Here is a 23,392-nt window from a genome sequence, read left to right as displayed (position 1 = left end):
ATCTATCTATCTATCTATCTATCTATCTATCTATCTATCTATCTATCATCTATCTATATATCACAAATGGGGAAGGAGGAGGAAGGTGGATTACAAAACAATCATTTGTAGGACCTGAGTGGTTTCCCAGGACAAGACCACCAGCACAGGACAACACAGGTGGTTTTTTAAAAAGCTTTTTTAAAGTACTTATTTTTATTTTATTTTATTTTTTGCTTTCTGGAGGGCAATTGGGGCTATGACTTGCCCAAGGTCACGTGGCTAGTTTTTTGTGTTAAGTGTCTGAGGTCGGATTTGAACTCAAGTCCTCCTGACTCCAGGGCCAGTGCCACCTAGCCACCCCAACACAGGTGTTTTGAGTCCTGTGGGAACAGCATTGTTTCAAGTCTTTGGGGGTTTCAAGTCTTTGGTGAGGCACAGGACCAGAATACTGTGTGGGGAACAGGTTCTACAATCTTTGACTTGCTTCACTTAGGATACACAGGTACAGGAAAGTAATGATTGTGAGAGCATTGTCAAAGGTTTGATTGATCATTTCAAGCTGCATTGTGAGTTTCTGACTTCCAAGCCAGAAGAGACAGTTCTGAGAAATTGAAATTATTAGCATATTCATTACACATATCACATCGATTAATATGAACATCAAAATTCCATTTACAGGCCAAATTTAAACTAAGGTCTACCTGACTTCAGGCCCAGTGGTCCATCCATTGTACCACTTAGCTGCCAAAAACCATACACAGAAAACCCCATATTAACATTATTTGTGTTCTATTGGATTTTAATTTATTTTGGTAAATAATTCACAAATACATTTTAATCTGGTTGAATAGTAATCAAGATTATTGCTGGTCTTGTGTTTTATATTTTTGGCATAAGTAAAGTTTTAGAAGCTAGGAAGTGCAGGGTACATTTGGGAAAGGGCAAGTAGCCCCAGTTTGGTTGGTACATGGGGTGGGCTAAGGGGAATAGTGGCAAATGACATCTTATCTTTTTTTCTTGACAACACTGGGAAGGAGGGGATATTATTATCCCCATACATATGAGGAAACTGAGGCACACAAAGGCCAGACTGCCCAGGATCACACATGGCTATGAAGTGTCTGAGACTGGATTTGAACACAATTCTTCCTGACTCTGCAGTCAACCCTTTATCTAGGGCACCACCTAGTTCCTTTCTTTTTCTTTGGATTTATTAAACACACATTCTTTTGGGGTATCAGCTATTTTCTTTATCTCTCTTTTTTTGTGTGTGTCAGTAGCTTTTTCAGTTAATTCTGGAATCTTTTCTTTCCATTATTCCCAACTGCTATTTGTAGTCAGTCAAGAAGACCTATATTCAAATTCAACTTTCAACACTTAGCTGTGTGACTTTGGATAAGTCATTTAACCTCTGCCTATCCTAGTTTCCTCAACTATACAATGGTGATAATAATAGCACCCACAACTATGGTTAGCAAAATGTTTGGCACATAGTAAGTACTTAATAAATTCTTGTTTCCTTCCTTCCGTTAGGTTATGTATTTGTACCAAGGACTAGGATGGTATTGTGCAAAATTTCAGTGTTACTGTACAGTAGTTCAGGCTAAAACATTTATGTGGAGACAATAAAAAAGACTCATAGTGAATCTTTACTTTCAGTTTCCAAAGGTTCACTGTCCCTGTGCTAAAATACTATATGTTTGCTCTCAGGAAGAAGGGTCACGTTCAAGTCTTACTTCAAATATCTAAGCCAAAGTAAAGGTTCATCACTCATCCTCAAGTAAGATTATAGTTAAAACATGGAGATTAAAGAGTAAGTTTCCAGAGAAAATTGTAATATTTTCTTAAATTTTGAATATTTTGCTATGAAACAATCTTTCTTCAAACTGTGTTTTGTAGCCAGATAGTGACTTCAGAAATAAAGAGCAGGTCTGATTTAGTTAACCTTCCTAAGCAATAAACACCAGGCTCCTGTCTATCCTCAAGATCAAAGTCCTTTATAACTTGTCTCCTCCTTGCTTTTTCCAGTATTCTTACGACTTACTCCGCCCTTCCCCCCCCCCCCCCACTCAACAATTCAGTGACATTGGCCTCCTTGCTGGACCTTTCACAAAACACTCTATCTCAAGACTGGATATTTCTCGGGTTGTTGCTCAAGCCTATAATTCTTTCCCCCTTGGTCTCTGCCTCCTGACTCTCCTGGCTTCTTCCAAGTTCCAGCTAAAATCCTACCTTATACAAGAATACCCTCTTAATTTTAGGGCCTTTCCCTCTATATTATTATTTCTAGTTTATCTTTTCCATAGCTCATTTGTTCATAGTTGCTTGCACGTTATCTTCCCCTTTAGATTAGAAGCTTCTTGAGGGAAGGGGCTGTCTTTTGCCTCTTTTTGTACCCAAAGCATTTAGCACATAGTAGGCACTAAATGTTTATTGAGGGGCAGGTGGATGGCGCAGTGAATAGAGCACCCACCCTGGAATCAGAAGGACCTGAGTTCAAATCCGACCTCAGACACTTGACTTACTAGCTGTGTGACCCTGGGCGAGTCACTTAAGTCCCAGTTGCCTTGCTTCCCCCCCTCCAAAAAAATGTTCATAGATTGACCCTAGAACTTTGTCTTAAAGTCTTAATGTTGCACAGAGTCTTGTTCTTAAGTACAGTTACATGTTATTTTGGGGGAAGGACGAGATTTCATCTTTATTTTTCTTTATTTTTTTTTCTCTCCTCGTTTTATGATTTGTTAAAGTGCTATTAGAGAAAATAAAGGATCTCCCCGGCTTTGACAGGCACAAGAGCAAGGAGCTGATCATTTTTTGTAGTGTGTAGGTAGCTTAGACAGGGGGGAAGTTCCTTTTTTTTCTTCCTTAGGTTTTATGGAATAAGATAAAAAAGAATGCAAAAAGAAGTAGGAAGCGAGGCTCCAATTTCAGCGGATTCCAGGGCATCTGCACCCTACTCTAAAACGAGAGTCTGTGTAGGTACCTGGGAGACAGCCGCAGGGAGACAGCTTACTACAAACTAAAAACACAAAAACCCACAAGGTTTTACACTACCAATCTGATAGTAATCTGGCCCAGTCTTAAACTACTTGCGCACGGAAGCAGGGGTACTCTCACCACTCCCTAGTCCAGCCCTCCCCCTCTCCCCTTCACATCCAAAGGGTCCATCTCTTTCCCTCTTCTTCCAGACTTCCGCCCCCACCCCCTTTCCTACCCTTCTTCCCTCTTCTCTCTTGCTAGGCTAGTTGTCAGGGCAGCGCCCGGCACCGGCGGGAGTCCAGACGCCGCGTCTCCAGCCATCCTCCAGGGACTTGTCTCCTCCTACTCTCCTCATTCTCGCCTAGCTCCCTCCTTCTCAAATCCGGCGGGATTTAATGCAAACCATTTCTGAGTATAATAATAATAATAAATAATTCCAATCGCCTCTGCCCTTTCTTCGAGTGTCAGAAGAGCGAAGGGGGACGGAGCAGTCAGTACCCGTCTCTGGCTCATACTCCCTCCCACTCGCCCTGCTTCCTGCACACTCCCCCTCCCTACAGGTCTCCCTCCGTGGGCGGCGGCGGCTGGGAGACGGAGCCCCAGCGGGTGACTGACTCCCTCGGGGGCGTCCCGCCATGCCCCGGGCTCAGCGGCAGCAGGGAGCTGAGAACGGGGTACGATTGCCAGGGGGCGAAGCGGCCCTGCGTGAGAGGAGGAGCAGGAGACGATCGGGAGCAGCAGCGTCTGAGGCTGGGAGCGGGACACCCCAAGGCTGTTCTATGGATCCGGGGGCGGCGGCCGCCGCCTCAATATGAAAGAGCAGTCTCCATTTCCAGCGGGCACTCTGTACGTTAGGACTTGCTTTGACATCCATTCAGTTATCCAAGGAGGCCTTCGCTGGGAGACTGTGCTTCTTCCTCCCCCTCCTCTTCTCTTGCCCTTTCTCTCCTTTGCTTTAACCCTCCTAGTCTCAATCTCGCTGTGCCCACCCCCGCAGTCTTTTGACCATCACTTTCTCCTCAAGATGTCCTCACTCGCGGGCGCCAGAATACCACTGTGACGTGATGGGCCGAAAGACTTGAGTCCCCCCTCCTTTTCTTTCTTCTTTTAAAAAAATCATCCACCTTTTCTTACTACCAGTTCTCCACTTCGTCCCTTCATCATCCTTCCCCTTTGGTCTTGTGTTCCTTTTCTTCTAGCTTCCGGAGAGTCTTTTCAATTGAGTTCTTGTACTCCTAAAGTCCCCACTTATTATTAAGTCAGATTTTCATTTTAAGCCTCGACCACCCTAGCTTCCTTAGTTCAGCACAGTCAACGCGCGCGCACCTACACTCATACTTTCCAGTCCTCAGATTTTCACCCCAAAGGAGCACTTCATACATCCAGTTTTCTAACACTCTTAAGACACACATTGCTCGCCTCTTCTAAACATACTCCGCCCATCCTCACCTCTCAACCAGTTTCCCTAACTCCCCCAATCCACACACACTCGCACATTTACTCCATACTGCTGTCTGGCTTTCTCACTCTCACATTGCCAGTTACCCCACCCCTCAACCGGCCCCTCCACCTTCCTCATTCCACCCTCCCTAGGCACTTGTCACACTCTCTAGACCTCTTTCCTTTTTACTCCCCCCCCCCACTCTCTTTCCCGCCCCCTCTCTCCCTCTCTCTCTCTCTCTCTCTCTTTCTCTCTCTGTCCTATCTCTTCCCTCTCTCCACCTCTTCCCCTTCCCCTCGGAAAGAAGAAAAGAAACCCAAACTCCTCACTCCACAACCCCTCCTTTCTCGCTCCTATCCCCTCCCCCCAACTCTCGCCCTCTCCTCCCCTCCCCCCAGCTATTTATTTATTGGGGGAGGGGGGGTGTTGCCGTTGATTGAAAGGGTATTGATTTGTATGTATTTCTCCCAGCGCTGGTGGCCGCCGCCGCCCCTGCCACCGCCACTGCTGCTGTTGCCGCCGCCACCGCCGATACCGCTGCTGCCGCCGCCGCTGCCGCCGCCACTTCACTTGCTACAGTATTTCCCATAGTGTTGTTCAGCTCCACCAAACATGTCGGCTCCTGTCGGGCCCCGGGGCGGCCCTGCTCCTCCTCCTCCTCAGCCGCCTATGCAGCCCGAGATGCCGGACCTCAGCCACCTCACCGAGGAAGAGAGGAAAATTATTCTAGCAGTCATGGACAGGCAGAAGAAAGAAGAGGAAAAGGAGCAATCGGTGCTCAAGTAAGGACCACCGCTCCATGTCCGGTTCTCTTTCTCCCCTCCCCCCCTACCCTCCCTCCTTCCATCCCCCCACGGCCCCTACCACAACCCCCCCGGCGTCTAGACAGAACCTTGTTGTCTTGGGTCATCCCCCTCCCTTGTTATTATTCTCTCTAAGTCGCGCTGTTGGGTGCGTTTTTTGAGGAGGGTTGTTTAGTGTTTTATCGCCTTGGGGGTTTTCCGTGTGTCCGTGCGCTGATGGTAGTAGTGGTGGTGGGGGTGTGTGGAACAGTGTTTAGAGGGGGACAGTACTGTTGTTAAGGGTGCTACTGGCTGAGGGAAGAGGGGGAGTTTTATTTTGGGCAGTTTTATTTTCCAAATGCCTTCCGGTTTTCCCTCGTATTAGGTTTGCTCTGGGGAAGGGGGTGGGGTGTGTGTTCCGGCGGTGCAGGTGCTGAATTGAGGCTCCTCTGCGTCCCTTCACCCTTTCCCCTCCACCCCCCTCTTGGAGGCAATGACTGGGGCAAGGAATCCAATATGGCCGTGCACAGGTGCTCTTCTCACTGGTGCTGGTGCAAAAGAGGGCTGAGCCGGTGGTTCAGATGTGATGGGTTAGAGGCCTCCGGTTAGGCTTTCTCCTTGAATGCAATTCTGCCCCTGAACGTATTTGGAGGTGCAGAACTGACTGGGACGTGTGTGGAAGTGAGCAAAAGGGCGGATACGTATTCTAGGGGCCTAGGCTTAGCCCTGGCTTTGGGTGGGTGTGCAACCGGCGCCATCTTCCAACCCCTCCCCCTCAGCGTATTTCAACACCCCTGCACTCAGCTGCTCTTCCTGTTTGTAACTACTAAGTCTGTTTAATCCAGAAGGACCGATAGTTCCCTCCACTACTACACTTTTGGGTGCTTTCTGCCATGTGAAGTTCTGTTATTCCTATGAATAATCTAGGGGACTGGGATTTCCTTAGGCTGGAGGCAGCAGCAATACTCAGAGGCACATTTTGGACGCGGTTTAGCAGTTCTGTAACTTCAGCACTAGGGAACTGTCCAGACAGGGTTGTGTATCCATTGCTTTGAAACTGTTTCCACTGTCTGTCAGTGTTGCTCTGAGATTTGTTTGGTCAGGTTCCCTTTAAATGTTTTATGGCTATGTGATTCCTTAGAAGTGCAGTGTGACGGAGATTGTTAAGAAGACATGTCACGTTAAAAAAACAAAAAACCCACACTTATTTTTTGTAGTGTTCCTTTTTCCTTGAAGAGCGTTGGAATATATTTAGTATACATTTAAGACAGCTTTCATGTTAGCATTGAGATGAATGCCTTTTGCGGGGCTATCAAATGGAACTTGCCCATATTCTAGGCTTACTTCTTACACACCATAGAAGCACCCAAAGAAGAATGTTTCAGTATGAGGAAACTACCACACTGACCTCTAATAACTTAGAGGATTAAAAAAAAAAGTCAATGTGTTCAGTAGCCTTTCTTGTTCTATAAACAAACCATTTTCACTTGTGTACATAAATATACACAATATGCATTATTTTTATAACATTTCATATTTTTAATGAAAACTACTGCTTAAAATAATTTATTGTGTTAAGAGAACATTTTCATTAGATACTCCTAATACTTCCAGAAAGGTTCTGTTCCTCTAAAGTAACCAATTATCCATGTTATCATGACCCCTGTACTTATGCTACTTAAAAATAATTGGTCTTGGAGAGTTAATATCTGGATTTTAATGCTTGTTTGGCAATTTATTTGTTTCATTAGTAGATTGTGGTATGAAAAAAATTAACTTATTTAAATAATTTATTTCATTTAATGGACAATAAGGCTTTTTTTTCTTAAAACCTTTTAAGTATATTTCAAAATAAAGATTTTTGCCAAACATTCTTTACAATTTTTAACTGTAGAAAATTGAAATGATATTTTTCTGTAATTGTTACTTACAGTAAATCCAATCATTAAAGTGGTGCTTGAGTGTTGTTAAATTGCTACTTAAGTAAGAGATAGATTATGTTGTTGTAATTCACATATTTTGATGTAACTTGTATTTTTATTCCTATGAAACTTTATTTTATAGTGTAGTTACATATTTAATCAAAATACAGTCCAACCATAATATACACATTTAAAATTCTTTAAAACTTCAATTAAAATGCATTAGAGAGAAATGTAATTATTTGTGATATTCTCATGTAATGATAGATTGACAAATATATGTCTACCTTTATTATTATAAAATTTGTTTTAATGGTTGCCTATTATGTGATTCCAATAGGCTTTAGAAATATTGGAGTAAATTTTTTAAGGAATATTGAAATAAAAGGCTATTCTTAATGCTTTAAGAAAATTAGAGCAAAATCAAATTTGAAAATTGTTTTCCATTTTACTGTAATCATATAGACATTCAGTCAAACTTATAGGCACTAGCTTGTAACACTGTTCAAAATTTATTAGCAAAATGTACAATTATAGTAAGCCTTTTCCAGATAGGTCTATGTGTATATAGTACATCTGTAGCTAAACTCATGCAGTAAGCAAACACATGCAATATTTGTTCAGTAAATATTGACATTATATTTGAATAGTTTCTGATAAAGACTAGCCCAGCTTATGCTGATGTATGTTCATAAAATTTATGAAAGTGCACTGACAGATACCTTCTTCATTTTCTTAGAATACACATATATGTGTGTATACATATACATACATACATATATGCATACATCTATATCTGCTGCATCATTTTGTAACTTGGACCTCCAAATTTATTGCGAACTGAAAATTAGCTATCCAGAGTTTCAGAATTCATTAGATCATAGATTTAGGCTCATAGGATCATAGAGTTTGAAGGGACCTCAAAATTCATCTAGTACAACCCCCTCTTTTTACAGATGAGGAAACAGAGCTTCAGGGAGGTTAAGTGACTCTTTTAAGGCCACATATATAGTAAATGTCTGAAATGGGATTATTATTATTATTATAGAGATCTTAATACAAAGTCTTAATTATTTAAGGAACAAAGTATTTGATTGTTTTAAAGGCTTAAAATGTCTTAAATTTTAGAAAAGGAAAAAGAAAGAAGAAATGTAAGTATAGAAATAATGCCTTTTGTGCTGCTAGGATAGAGGGTTAAAAACCAAAGCTGATAAAGTTGGCATTAGTAGGAGTAGCAAGGAGAGCCCTTAAGGTACTTGCTAGCCTTGTAAAATGTTGGTATTTGTGGACAAAGTCCTAGCTTTTCTGCAATAAGTAGTAGTCATTCAGTTATGGTTTAATAGACTCCTTGCCCCTCCTTTTTACTGCTGTAGTTCTTTCATTATTGTCATCTCTACCAAGTAAGTGTAGAGGGTCAGAAAATGGAAGTGGAATTCGATAATCAGTTCTGCTATTTTTTTTTTTTGCCAACTTTGGTTTAAAAAAAATGTTCTAAGAAGCTGATTCCTTGACTTTGAGGTTTTGGGATAATCTGTAAACTTCTCTATTAATCAGTTATACTTTTCCTCATTAATTTATATAAACAAGAATTGCATATTATACTTAGCACTCAGTGCCTAATTCAGTACCCACATTTTCCAGAAAACTTTCTGTAACATAATGCCATTTGCCTAGACCTTTTACACTTTTTAGAAAACTTTCACATCTTCTTTTATCTAGATTTATTATGATGTTTCACTTCTTGTTTGGAATTCCTGTAGTTGGCTCACTATTATGATTTTTTTAAATGGACAGAATTATTCACTACAAATGTCTATTTTCTTGCCTGCTTTAATATTATTACAAATCATATGTGCTATGGTAGGAAGGAAAATATACAGAAATTATTAGAAAGTGTATTAATTCTTTTAGCAAATATTAATCTATTTATTTTTGTATGTATGTCTAGATCTATGATTTAATTGATGTAGGGAATTTGTGAGGAAACTATTTCTGTCAATTAAGACCACCAACTATTGTGCAATTTATATTCTTAGAGAGTTGCTGGGGCCACTGAGAGATCAAAGGATTTGCCCAGGATCACCCAGAGCCAATATATTGGTTGGGGTCCGGACTTCAGGTTTTCTGGACTTTGGGGAGAGCTCTCCTTTTACTCCCCTATATACCTACCAGATGCACCACAATATCCCATAGAAGGTGAAGGATTAATTATCAAAATTTGGGAAGATCTCAGGTGTATCCTTACAGGCTTACCCTCTTTCCATTTTAATTTAAATATTCTGTTAAAATTGAGGAATTAATTTATTATTTAAAAAAGGGAATTTAATAATCAATTAAGTAAAAACTTATGACAGTGATAAAGCCATTTAGATATATAAGCATTCAATGTATGGATAAATGGCTATAAATAGTCTTTTAAGAGTTTAGTCTGACAAGGTAATTTATGCCATAATTATGCAGGTTTATAACATAAAAGGGTACTGGATTGGCACAGAAATTATTTGAATTTTTTACTTTACACACCTAAATTAAAACTATATTGGAGATTAAAGAAACAACATGCATCCCCTGAAATTATTTTGTTATCCTGTGAAGAAAAACCCAGTTAATCAATTCTGCACAGCTTCTTTTCTTTAATGCAAATAGGAGGACCAATAGCATATCTTCACAAAGATAAGCATATATTTTTGTAAAAGACAAGCAATTTTGGGCAGCAGTGTCTTTCTACCTGAATAGAATACTGTGGAAAAACTTTTCACAAGTGTCTCATTTTTTGTATTCTTTTTACTGAGGCAGTGCCTCTGGAGAGAATTTTATACTATGTTGTATAATTAATAAAACTTTAACTTAGCACAATGATCTTTGAAGAAAGAAAATCCTGAAAAATTCACAGGACAATATAGCTCCTTGAAGTCAGGGACTGTTTCAATTTTGGTTTTGTATGTCTGGCACCTACTAGAGTATCTTGTGTATTGTAGATATTTAATACATATGTGTAGAATTATATCAACTTGACAATAATAGCATTGTATGTGAGACATGAAGTAAAAAGGGGCATATATACCTGCAAAAGAGGGAGATTGTTGTTATTGAGTCATTTGCAATCATTTCCAGTTATTTGTGATCCCATCTTGGCAAAGATACCGGTTTGCCATTTCTTTTTTCAGCTCATTTTACAGATGAGGAAACTGAGGCAACAGGGTTAAAAGACTTGCCCAAGGTCACACAGCTACTAAGTATCTGAAGCTATATGAAGGCCTAGTACTCTATTCATGTTGCCATTTACCATCCTCCCCCCCAAAAAAAAGAAGAATCTGGGATTTTTAATTAGAGAAAAGTTCAGTGGAGGGTTATCAGGACAGAAAGACATGGAGTTCATGCCATATGAAGATTGGCTGAAAGAACTAGGGATGTTTATTTTGGAGAAGGGAAGATTTTCAAGTGTTTGTGTGTGGGTGGGGAGTGATAGCTCTATTTAAGTTTTTAAAGGATTGTCACAGTGAAATGGGAATAGACTTGCTCTATTTTGCTCCAGAGATCAAAAATAGGAGCAATGAATGGAGGGTTTCCAAAGGCCAATTTGGGCTTGATATCTAAGGAAAAACATACTATCCAGAAGTAAAATGCACTGCCTGGGGAGGCAGTGGGTTCCAAATGACTGGGGATCTTCAAATAAAAGCTGTATGACTGCTTGTTGCATTTGTTGGCTATATTTTAGAGGGATATCTTGTTCTTATGTAGGGTAAGCTGGGTAGCCTTTGAGTTCTCTTCTAACTGAGTTTCTATAATTAGCAAAGTAGCATCCACTTTGTGGATTTGTACTTTCACTTGTGGGTTGAGGTCCTCCAGAGAGTGACTGCCTACTTTCATGATTCAAGGGGTAAATATTTGGGCCTTTATCTCAAATTCTGTAGGTCCTGAAACCCAACCAGTGTGCTATCAGACAGTTGATTCAGTTTTTATCAAAGGAATTTACTAAAATGACATCACAAGAACATTCATCTCCAAAACCTAGGGCTTACTCTCCCACAAATACGTACAGCATCAATAGGAAAAGTGGGCTCAAACTTTATAATGGTAGTTAAGCATATGGGTAGAAAACATATACAACAGAGGCATTACAACTGACACTTCAGGATTGGGAAATCCTCTTTCTCTTCACAGTCCTTATACAGTACTTCTTGGGGGCAGAATCTTATACCCTCCTCTCCACCATGAAATCTCATGTTCCTGAAGCTATCTCCTTCATTGGGTGACTGCCTTTCCTCATCCATCTGTCCTTGGTGTGTTTCTCTGCTCCTAAATATAGGCATATCTTCTGCCATAAGCCATTGCCACTCTGATGGATGGTGCAGCTGCCACCTTCCAGGCCTCCAAAGGGATTCAGACCTTTTGGAACTCACAAGGACATTGCCAGTCCCGGATAAGTCCATTATGGCCTGTCTATCTGTCTGCCTAAGATTAGGAATGAATGGACACAAAAGAGGCAGAGGCAGCCATGAATTCATAGCCACATTGAGGGTAAGGGGGAGACAGGGCAGCTGCCCCCTCCCCACCAACTCACAGGTCCAGCTCAAAATAGTCCCTACTCTTTGCAGTCAGAAAAGCAAGAAAGCCAGCAAAGGGAAAGATTGTTCTTTTTGTAGTTCATTGAGTCATCAGCTCTTCTGGCTAGGCAGCCAATTAAAGAATTCTTTGTCATCACATAGTATAAACCCCTCAGTCAAACATAGTATGTTGTAGGCTCTACAATTTCTCAAATAGTCAATAGGAAGCAGATGGAGAGTACCAGGGCATACTTCAAGAAATGGCTGTACCACCACAACTTAAAACTTTGAATTGTTTATCCCTCTTTCTCATTCCCTACAAGCAACTATTCTTGAATCAGGTTGTTCCAACCTCTAAAATATCTCTCATGTCTGGCCTCTTTTCTCCTCCACCTGCAAGTAGTTTGGACATTAGTTATCTCCTATTTTATTATAATAACTTTTCTAGCTGATCTTTCTACCTCTATTCTCTCCCCTTTTCAGTTTATCCTTCACACCATTTCAATTTATTTCAACAAACATTCATTAAAAGCCTACTATGTGCTAAGCCTCTAAATCAAACAAACAAAAAACAAGACAGTTTTTTCTCTCAAAGAGATTAAATTCTACTAGGGGATTTAGCAATGGTCAGAGATAAGTAAACACAAAGTAATTTGAGGGGGAAGAGACCACAAATAGCTGGAGGCATGGGAAATGGGTCAGGGAAAAATTCAGAGAGGAACTGGCACCCAGCCAGGCACCACTACCAAAGTCATCTTTTTAATATACAAATCTGATCTATGACTAACAGAATAGTGGTATTATAAATAGAAATATGAATTCAACAAATAACAGGATTTTTATAGACAGATAATGAGTTCTTCTTAACTTGGAGATGACTGTAGTAAAATTAGGTAGAAACATATATCATACAGTTGGAAACTGGGGCCCAGGGGAGAGATCAGAGGTGAAGACATACATTTGGGCCTCAACTGTATAGATGTGATAATTGAAGCTATAAGAGTGACAGATTGTCAAGGTAGAGTACAGAGAGGAGAAGAGGATTGAGGAGTAAATTTTGAGGTATGTCCTCACTTAGCAGATGAGATATGGAAGAGGAAAAGGAGATTAAGAAGGAATCATTAGAAAACTAGGAAGAGAGCCAGGAGAGAGCAGCACCCTGGAAACTAAGGGAAAAGAAAGTATAAAGAAGGAAGAAGTGGTCATTAGTGGCAAATGCAGAGTGATCAAAGAGGTAGATGACTGAGAGAAAGTTGCTGGATTTGACAGTAAGGAAGGTGAGAAACATTGTTAGAAAGCAACAAGTGGTTGCAGTGGAAAGGGAAGAGGTTTGCATCCCTGGAAGGAAGGAAGGAAGGAAGGAAGGAAGGAAGGAAGGAAGGAAGGAAAGAAGGAAGGAAGGAAAGAATATTAAACAAACTGATGGACTAATTAGAGGTATTCAATTTTTGAAAACCTGGGACTGTTTTAACTACATCTCTAAAACCAAAGCCTTCCTAGTTACAAGTCAACTCCTATAAAATTTCTTTCTTTACATGTCATACAATCAGTCAAGTCATTTAGCTTCCAAGTTTTTTCTGAAAGCCATCCCTAATGTGACCCAGAATCTAAGATTACACAGGTAGGTGTCACCCCTACAATATCTTTGATTAGTAGACATCCAGCCTCCTCTTGGGAAGCTTTCATGAGGGGGACCAATTGCCTTTCACCTTTGTACTGTTCTGATTGTTAAGAATTTTTTTCTTTATGTTGAACTCAAATCTGATTCTCCCAGATCTTCCCTCTAGGGGCCAAGCAGACAAGACACATATCTTATACATGACAGTCCTTCAAATACTTGGGGATATCATATTCTCTCCTTCTCTTCTACCCACTCACATGTTTTCTAGGATAAACATTCGTAATTCCTTCATCTGATCAGCTTGGTCACCATCCTTTAACCTATCATAAGGAAAAACTTTCTAACAATTAAAGCTATGCCCAAATGGAATAAGTTGCCTCAGAATGTAGTGGATTTCTGTTCCCTTGGGGTCTTGCTTCAGAGAATGGATGAACAATTGTCAGAGATATTGTAGAGAGAATTGTTGTCCAGGTAGAGGTTGGAATAATGGCCTCTGAGATTCCTTCCAGCTGGGAAATTCTGCATTCTCTGACTGACTCCCATGTGTTAATGTCCTTCCTAGGAAGACAATACAGCCTAGTGATCCCAAGGACAGGAGTATTGCAGCAATATTCCTACTGCTACAGTTCTAAGCAGACAATATAGACATCTAAACATTCAATATTATGGGAATTGAGAAAACTTGGTAATAAAGTATACATTTATCACATGAAAGGATTTGGAAGGAGTGTGCTCCTTGAGAAGGCCATGGATTTTTCCTCACAAGAGATCTTTAAGTGATGGATGACTGAATGCTTGTTGGGATATTCCATTTTCTTTCCATAAGATGTGGGAGTTGGATTCTAAGATCTCTAAGATCCTTTATAGATCTAAATTCTATGAGCCAATTCCCCTTCTCTGGAGTTCTTGATGAAGGTGAACAATTCTCAGGAATTTGATGTAGAGAGATATTTTGTTCAGGCAGTTTGGACTAATGGCCTCTGAGTTTCCTTCCTCCCTTCCTTCCTCCCTCCCTCCCTTCCTTCCTTCCTTCCTTCCTTCCTTCCTTCCTTCCTTCCTTCCTTCCTTCCTTCCTTCCTTCCTTCCTTCCTTCCTTCCTTCCTTCCTTCCTTCCACCTTTCTTTCCTTCCTTCCTTTCTTTCTGTATTGGGGTTGTAACTTGTCTAGGGTCACATAGCTAGTAAGTGTCTGAGGATAATTTGAATCCACGTCTTCCTGACTTTGGGACTGGTGCTGTATCCACTATGCTACCCAGCTGGCCCTCTGAAATTTCTTCAAGCTGTGAGCCACTGTACTCTATAAGATTTTCCAGTGTTTCAGTGTCCTGTTCAGAAAGGTCTTGAAGTTTGTCTTTGCTTTTACATCATCACAACGAAGTCCAACTTGTCAGATTTTTCTTGTGTCATTAGCTTTCACTCCCTCCCTGCCCTCTTTGATCCTATGCTACATGACTTGTCATTGATCAATAGTGACTAAAATGAGAAGGGCAGATTTTTGGTCAGGACTCCCTGACCAGAGTCCTTTTTGTGCCACCTCTATGGCTGTGTAGTCTTTCTACTTAGAAGACTGGATTGGTTGCTTCACTTCCATGTATGGATTCTTTCTCCCCCCATTAAATAATATCTAAAGTAATAAGCACCTCTTTGCATGTTACTCAGTATACTCGGCATTAAGCAAGTCAATGACAGAACTCCAGGCCACCAGGAATTTATCTAATGAAACATGATAGAGAGACCATAATAGACTAGACAATGGCTAAAGATAAAATCATAAAGGGTAATAAAAGAGACTTTCCCCTAAAAGCTGTCTTTGTAGATAATGCTTAGAACCGCCCCCCCCAACAACTCCCTTCAGTAATGCAGATGACCCCACCATGGAAATTCCAGAGACTCCAGATTGCTTCAGTATTATATGACAGAGAGGCCAGATATGTTCAGATAAGCACAAGCATATTTATGAGCATGAATTCTGTAATCCATTGTGATTTTGTTAATTTGGTTAATAATAGACTCATAAAATGAGAATGGACATTATAGATCATTTTCCCATTACAAGCTTCACTAGTCATTTGTGGATCAGAGAAGTGATTTATGCAAGGCCATGCAGCTAGTTGGAGGCAAAATTAATTGGGACTTGAACACAGACCTCCTGACTCCTAGCTCTTTTCACTATGCCAAGCTTCTCTCATGGAAAGTATGATTCATTTGTTCATTCATTTATTTGAAACCATGTTCCATACAGACAATGACAGCTGCATTATACATTACCAAATTATTAGAAAAATGACATTTTAGTCATGTTATAGAACTTAAGAATTAATGCATTTGTCTTGCTGAGGGGTTGATCATTTCTCTGGATTTTAGATATAATTAATGAAATATCCTTTTAGAAGAGGGACTGATAAGATTACTGTAATTCTGAAACATATCTACTAAGACTTTAAAGAATTTCAGTGCAATTTTTGTACACCCCCCCAGAATTAGTTTTTGGGATTCACTTTAGGATTTTTAAGGAGTTAATAAAAAAACACAAAATAAATTCTGCCAAGAATTATCGTGTAATAATAGGTCTTGTCCATATAGCATTTGTTCATGTAACATTTTGAGTCATTAACCCATAAAATTCTATTGCTCAGAAATAACTAAATTATTTCATAGGAGTTTTAAAGAAAATCTGGGCAAACACACAAGACTATGGTGACTCAACTCATCTATATGTAGCAGAAGGTATTACCACCATTGTCCGAGTATATGCAAAACCCTCAATTACTGATCAATTGGGGGTAGCTTTATTGTTCCCCCCCCATATATTACACAGCAAAAATTTTCTCTTTACATTTTGGAACTGAGATTATAATTACATTCAAATTCATTGCTAACTTTCAGCTATTTGAAGGGTGAGGGATTATGCTTCTTCTGCCTTTCCTCAGAAGGCAGAACTAGAAACAGTGGGCGGAAACTGGCAAAGAGGTTAGTTTAGCCTTGAGTAAGGAAAATCTTCCCAATTATTAGCATCATCCCAAGGTGAACCAGGCTCCCTTTGTATATAATAGAGTCCCCTTTACTGGAAATCTTCAGATAGAAATTTTGAGGTAGAGGGCATTCCAATACATGTATGAAAGGATTGTACTAGATAGCTTTTGAGGTCCATTCTGACTTTGGTGTTCTGTGACTGTCAGTGACTGCAGGGTTTCCTAATTTATTACATTTCAAATAATATGCATACATAATGGTAGATTGAGTAGTAAAAAAAAGTTGACTATTGTGTGGTGAAAATAGCATGGGAAAAGAGAAAAAAACATTTATTAAGTGCTTATTGCATGCCAGGAACTGTGCTAAAGTGCCTTACAAATGTTATCTCATTTGATCCTCATAATGACCCTTCAAGGTAGGTGTTATTTTTACCCCTATTTGACAGCTGAGGAAACTGTAGCAGACACAAGTTAAGTAATTTACCCAGGGTCTCATAGCTAGTAAGTGTCTGCAATGTTCAAAAAGTTCGAGAGACACAATTTCTCTAGCATTTAGGTCAATGATACTCTCCAATGCCAAAGATGGTTGTGGGCTTATAGTTTGTATGCCCTTGGAAGAATGGGTTTTCCTGAGGGTGACAATCAATTCTGATTGGTTAACAATTAATAAGAAGAATGAATATTACAATGAGAGATGGAACCATTCTAATGAATAACTGGTGGATGTACCTCTAAATTGTCCAGCTTTGGGCAGTCTATTCACCCAAACAAAGTAGAACACAATGGACTTCCCACCTGGCCACGTGGAGTCTGAACAAGATAGTTAAGAAAGTTAATCCAATCTCATTATCAGCAATGTCCTTCAGAAATTTCAACAATCTATAGTCTTATGAAAAAAAAATCCTGATACTAATTCAATAATTGATTATTAATATGAGGGAGACCTAATCTTTTCCCTCATGGCTGAGGCTGAATTTGAACTCAGGTTTTTCTAATTCCAACTTTGCCACTTAGCTCCCTAGTGGATACTAGGCTTGAATTCCCCCCTTTGACACTTACTGGCTGTTAGGGGCATTTAGTGTCTGGAAACCTCAGTGTCTCTATCTGGAAAATAGGGATAATGATACCTTCATTATTTACCTCTTCAGATTGCTGTGAGTAAAGGACTTTGCAAACTGTGAAACTCCATCTAAATGTGAGTTATTAATCAATTGTGTTGCTTATTGCTCTGTGATTTAATAAATTTGTCATGTAAATTACTACTTAAATTAAAATTTCAAAAAAGTCACAAACCACTGGCAGCCTTTCTTTTTTTTTTTTTGTTATTCACCAATTTGTATATACTATCTATTATCTGTGGTTATAGGTAACCTTTCCTTTTGTTCTTATGAAATTCAACACAAAATTAAGACTTTGGATTTTTTGGGGGGCTACTACATTTATAATTTGGAGATATTTAACACTCTAAGAATTTTTGCAAATTAAAATTTAATTATATCTCAACTGATCATCTTTCTAATTTGTATAATCAACCTACTGGAAAAAAATGCAAACTATCTCCAAAATAAAGTAGAAAAAATATTTATATTTAGAGATTAAAAAAAGAAATCCAGAACACACCATCAAAAATGGCAATAAAATGCAGGGTTTTCTAGAAGTTTGAGAACATCATGCCTTATTTCTAATAGGCATCAACAAATCTACTTTCAAATCTCAGATCTCACTTACTGCTTGTGTGATCCTGGGCAAGTTATTCAGCCCCTCTGGGCTGCAGTATCCTTTCCTGAAAATGAGGGGTTAGACTAGATTGTCTAATAGGGCTTCTTAAATTTTTGCCACTCGTGATTCCTTTAGACAAGACCTCTGAGAAGTTTTTCAAAATGTTCAAGATCTACGATCCTATAATCTAGTCAATAAATATTTGTTAGGCAGTATTTTGTGCTAGGCCCTGGACTAGATTCTGGAGACAAATACAATAAAAAAAATCCCTTTCAAATAACTTAAATTTTAGTGAAAGTGATCATATGAATCAACATATGAAGTGCATTACAAACCTTAAGGCACTGTACAAATAGTAGCTATGATTAATTATTATTGAAAGTTATCAAGAAAAAATATAAGATTGAGGACATAAAAATGTCATAAATATATAGTGTCAATAAATTGTTATAACTGGTAAGTAGAACTTTAGACAAGACAACACATTTCTTCAAATTGTAGTTACACATTTTTGTTTGTCTTGCTTAGTTTTGCATTTTGTTTCATTGTATTACAGTAATGAGAGTTTAATATAAGTCAAATGGATGCTAGTTATTTTTGACTGGCCTTAAAAGTTGTTTCCCATTTCTTTATAGTGCAGGCTTTGAAGGGTCTTTTGCTACTTTTTTGTTCTTGGTCATGACTATCAATGCTACTAACATATAGAAAATGACATCTTTTGCTCTAAAACCATTTGCCCTAAAACAGTGCAAAACTGTTCAGCATCTTTTTGAGCTACATTTGCTGACTGAGAATATTCTTGGATACTTGCTTCATGTGAGTTTTTAGACTAGGAATTTAGTTTCTGCTTGTTCCATTATTTAGTTAAAAATTGTCCATTGAAACCTAATTTCGTTAGGTCCAGATCATCACAAGTTATGATTAGTGCTTTAAAGATACTGAATTTCCATGTGATCTATGGATGATAATTATGATTATTATTACTATAGTTATGATGATGATGATAGGTAGCATTTTTGTAGTGCTTTAAGGTTTTCAAAGTTCTTTAAAAATATCATCTCATTTTTATCCTTAGTACAATCCTGGGAGGTAGGTGCTATCGTTACCCCCATTTTACAGAAAGTGAAACTGAGGTAGACAGATTAAATGACTTGCTTAGGGTCATAAGACTATTAAATGTCTGAGGCTGGATTTGAACTCTGGATCCAGTTCTATCCACTGTGCCACTGAGGATGCAAACCTGATTAATAGAAGCTGGAAAGTTTGGTTGTTTTGTTATTGTCCTTTGTTCTCAAAGAGGACCAAAAGGACATCGCTGGGGTGATTTCTTTTGACCCATGCATAACTCATATTTAAGTGAGACAGAGTTTGAGTCCAGAGGCAAGACAAAAGTCATGACAACTGGAGATGGTTTGGGATGCAGTGGATGACCTTGACATCTTTGATGTCTAACCAAGCCCTATGTACTTCATAGTACCTGCTTCAGCCACCTTTATGGCTATTGGAACAAATTGTTCTTATTCATCCATTCTTCTAGGGGAAGTCTTCACATATTTGGGTTAGATTCCCCCAACTCACTGATGGGTTAGAGGCCCCTTGGTTACCCTAGCCCTTCTGCCAAGATGTTTACTAGATGTGGCTGCTGTTCATGTATGGTTGTATTACAGCAATGGCTCTATTGAAACTTTATTTAACTATGTAATTGTAATGACCAAGCTTAACTGTGGAGAAGAATACACTTTCATCCCTTCTTTGTGAAGGTATTGGGTCTATTGCTGTTGAATATATGAATACATATGTTGTCAGATGCAATTGATGTACTGGTTGGTTCTTTTGAATTGCCTCCTCCACTCCACCTCTTTTTTTAAAATTCCTCATTATAAAGGATATATCTCTTCATAGAAAAAGGGAGAAGACTATATTTGTAAATGAAGTGATATAAAAAAAGGAATCAATAAACGTTTATAAAATAAGGTGGGCTTAAATACTACAAAAAGTTTGAGCATCACCCCTGTTGATTATATTTTGACCTTGAATAGCAGTGAGGCATATGTATATGTACATGCACATGTATATGTGTCTATATTGTATTTTCCTGTCAGAATGGCTTAAGCTGCTGAAAGTTCCTTTTTGCCTTTCATTGATATAGCTAGCCAATTTACCTGTTCCATGGATGAAATTAATCTGTCAGCTTGCTTGCCATTGGAATTCTTAACCACAGCTTTCTATCCTAACTGATCTATGGAGTTAACAGCAGAGCCTTAGTGAAAGGCATCATCATCCATTGGATTTCCCTTGGCATACTAAGGTCATATTCTGCAATGGAAGAGAGATAATGCAAGAAAGAGGGACCCAAAGGACATGAATGGTACAAGAAGACTTGAGAGAATAGGGGTGGGATAAGGTTTACACTTAGCCTAGCCATCATATTCGTGTACTTGATAATAACATGGAGATGTGGAAGCACAGTATTCTGGTTTATGTGGCTCCAAGAGCAGCATAAACCCTTCCCCCCGCCCCTCCACTTTGAAACTTAGAGAGAGACTAGCTTCTTTTGCCATTGATTGACCTAGGAGACCAAGTCTATCTCCAGTGACTTGGGGGTGAGAGAACTATTTCATGGCTAAGACTCAGAACTTTAATTTGTTTCTATCTCCTAAAGTGAGGTAGATGTAGGGCTGGGCAGAGGATACAGGGATATAGGAAAATTCAGCTTGGCATTACTTTAAAAATTTTCTCTATGTGCTATAATTTGAACATTTCCCAATTGTATACTTTAATCTGGTTTGACCTGCTCCCTGAGTGATATGCTCTGGTAGCTAAATATTTGACATTTCTTTCTGGCTTAGAGGACTGAGAGATTACATGACTTGTCTAGGGTCACCCAGCCAGTGGATGAAGTCTTGTACATAGGAGGTACTTAAATGCTTGTTGAATTCGGATTTGATGGAAGGAGGCCTCCTGATAGATGGCAAGGTTCTCTTGTTGCTCTGGTTTGTGGATGACATTGCATGACTGCATTGAACCCAAGGACACTATGGAAGCTTAAAAGAGATAACCAACCAGTCCACCCAGGAAAAGCCACATGAATAAGGAATACATGATACCTAAATTATGAGCTGCAGTAGGATGGACAACCCATTCATTGAATTAGTCCATCAGAGTTTGTCTTTTGGGTAGGTACTGTAGATCAGGGCTTCTTAAACTTTTTCCACTTATGACCCTTTTTCAAGTTTTGGCAGTGTTTGTTGGTGCTGCATGGTCTGAGGGCATGCACAGCGCAAAGCATGCATGCTTTGCCTTCAGAACCTAGGCTGTAGTGAAGTTGTGTGATGCAACATGAGTAAGCACTGCCAGAAATACCTCCTATTCATTACACATTTGATTTTGAATTAATTTTTGGTTGTTGAATGTTCAGAAACCTTTTACTGTTGCCAGGTTTTTTCATGATCCCATATAGGTCACAACCCACAGTTTAAGAACCATTGTTTGAGTGTAGATGGACGGTGAGATAGACCCAGAACTGAATGGAGGAAAAAAAATAGACTGAATTGCCTTTGCCAAGTTGCGCAGTACTCTTACAGATCTGAAGCCATTAAATGGTAGCAAGACAAAGACCAAAATGATAGGGCTGTTTCCCTCAAGAAGTTTACTTCCTATTTGGAGGTAGAAACATGTACACAGTTTAAAAAATGCAGTTTAAAACATGTACACAGTTTTAATAATTATTCGCAGTAAGTACAAAACAAATCTTTTTTTGGGGGGGGGAAGCTGTAGCAAATGGAATGATTAGGGATAGCTTTTTATAGGCAGTAGTGTATGAATTCAGCTTTGAAAGAAGCTAGGGTTTCTAAGAAGCAGAAGGTGAAGATATAGAGGATATTCAAGACAGACATCTTTAGTGAATTCCATGGAGTAAAAGGCACAGAAGTGGGTGATGTTTAGGTAACAACAAATAGGCCAATTTGGTTGGACAATAAAATACATGAAAGGAAGTTATGTGCAGTCACCATGGAAAGGCAAGCTAGAGCCAAATTGCAGAGGGTTTTAAATACAAAATGGAGGATTTAGAATTTATCCTTTAGGTAAGAGGCTGCCTCTGCAGCTACTTGAGCAGGGACATAATGCATAGTCAGACCTGTGCTTTAGGAATATCGTTTGGCATTTATAGGGAGGATGTGTTGGAGAGGGAAGACATTTGAGGCAAGGAGAACAATTAGGAGGTTTTATAATTCCATGAAGTGTAGTTCCCATCCTTAAAAGGACTCATAATCTAATTGAGAGGGACAAAACTTTCACAAATGAGATAGTCAGCTAATTCGTACTTGCTAAACGCTGTTGCCTAAGTGGAGTAATTGGAAAAGGGTTTCTGAAGATGGGCCCTTTTGGAGTTTTGAAGGTTAGAACTAATAAGATTTAAGTACCTGCTATGTGCCAACCATAGTGTTAAGTGATGGAACCAAAATAAAAGAGGGAGGCATCAAAGTGTGTGGGCAGCCAAGGAAGAAGAAATAAGGAGAGAGAACAACAGCGTGGAACATAGGATCACAGGTTTCAAGGTGCCAGGAACAAGGTGCCAGGTTACTGAGTACAGCTCCTTAATTTTATAAATGAGAAAACTGAGACCCAAAGAGATTGAATGGTTTGCCTAGGGTCATGAAGCTAGTAAGTATCTGGTACAGACCCTGATGCAGGTCATCCAGACTCCAATGCAAATGCTCATGCAAGGCTGAGTCAGTCCACCTCTGTTCGTATTTCTCAATGTTGTTCCCCTTGGCATCTTCCCTGGTATACTTCTATTGAACTGCTCTTTGGTTTCTTAGAAAAAAAGCAAAAACCTTTCCCAGGCCCAGGCAAGCCATCTCTGGGAACCTTCAGGCTACCATCTTGATGTAAGCAGCTCTCCACTTGGCCCTGATTCTCACTTGCAGTCTAGTGACAGCTTGCAGCATGATACAATGTAGGTTAACCCACTGGATGTTAGAAGTACTTACCCAGAAAAGCAGGCTTCCAGAAAATCTAAGAGATATTTAGAGGGAAGATGTGAATCCAGAGGACATATTGTTGATCTAGAACCTCTAGTACAAAATCAAGAAGCTTCTTCTTAAAGTTCTCCATAGACCATTTCTGAAACCAAAGCAAGAAACACATTATAGATTTCATTTGTATAGCTCCACACCATAAATCTATGTGTAAAACAAGGCCATAATACTTGTTAATAAGGTGTTTATGTAAAATTTTTTGATTTCCAAAGGAGGTTGCTTGGGCAACTTACAAATTGGTCCACATATGAACTATAATTACATAGCTTTAAAGCTTTTTCGATGACTGTTTTTTCCCGCAAAATCTTGAAATTTGGGAGAGTCATTTCATTATGAAGGAACACAGATGAAATAAACCTTTAAATGTACACTGTACCTTATATTTT

At 39.3% G+C, this 23,392-nt stretch overlaps 1 pseudogene; it reads left to right on the top strand.

Annotated features, from left to right (window-relative positions):
• Positions 1 to 5,014: 5,014 nt before the first annotated feature.
• The window catches only part of LOC138155764 (ATP synthase subunit O, mitochondrial-like), a 64,432-nt pseudogene continuing 46,054 nt past the window's right edge, over positions 5,015 to 23,392 (top strand).

Source organism: Petaurus breviceps, unplaced genomic scaffold, assembly GCF_028583685.1.
Source record: "Petaurus breviceps papuanus isolate PSGF00001 unplaced genomic scaffold, PetGlider_PUasm1.0 98, whole genome shotgun sequence".
Taxonomy (NCBI): Eukaryota; Metazoa; Chordata; class Mammalia; order Diprotodontia; family Petauridae; genus Petaurus; species Petaurus breviceps.
Note: the sequence above shows the minus strand (reverse complement) of the source record. Positions and strands in the feature narration are given on the sequence as shown.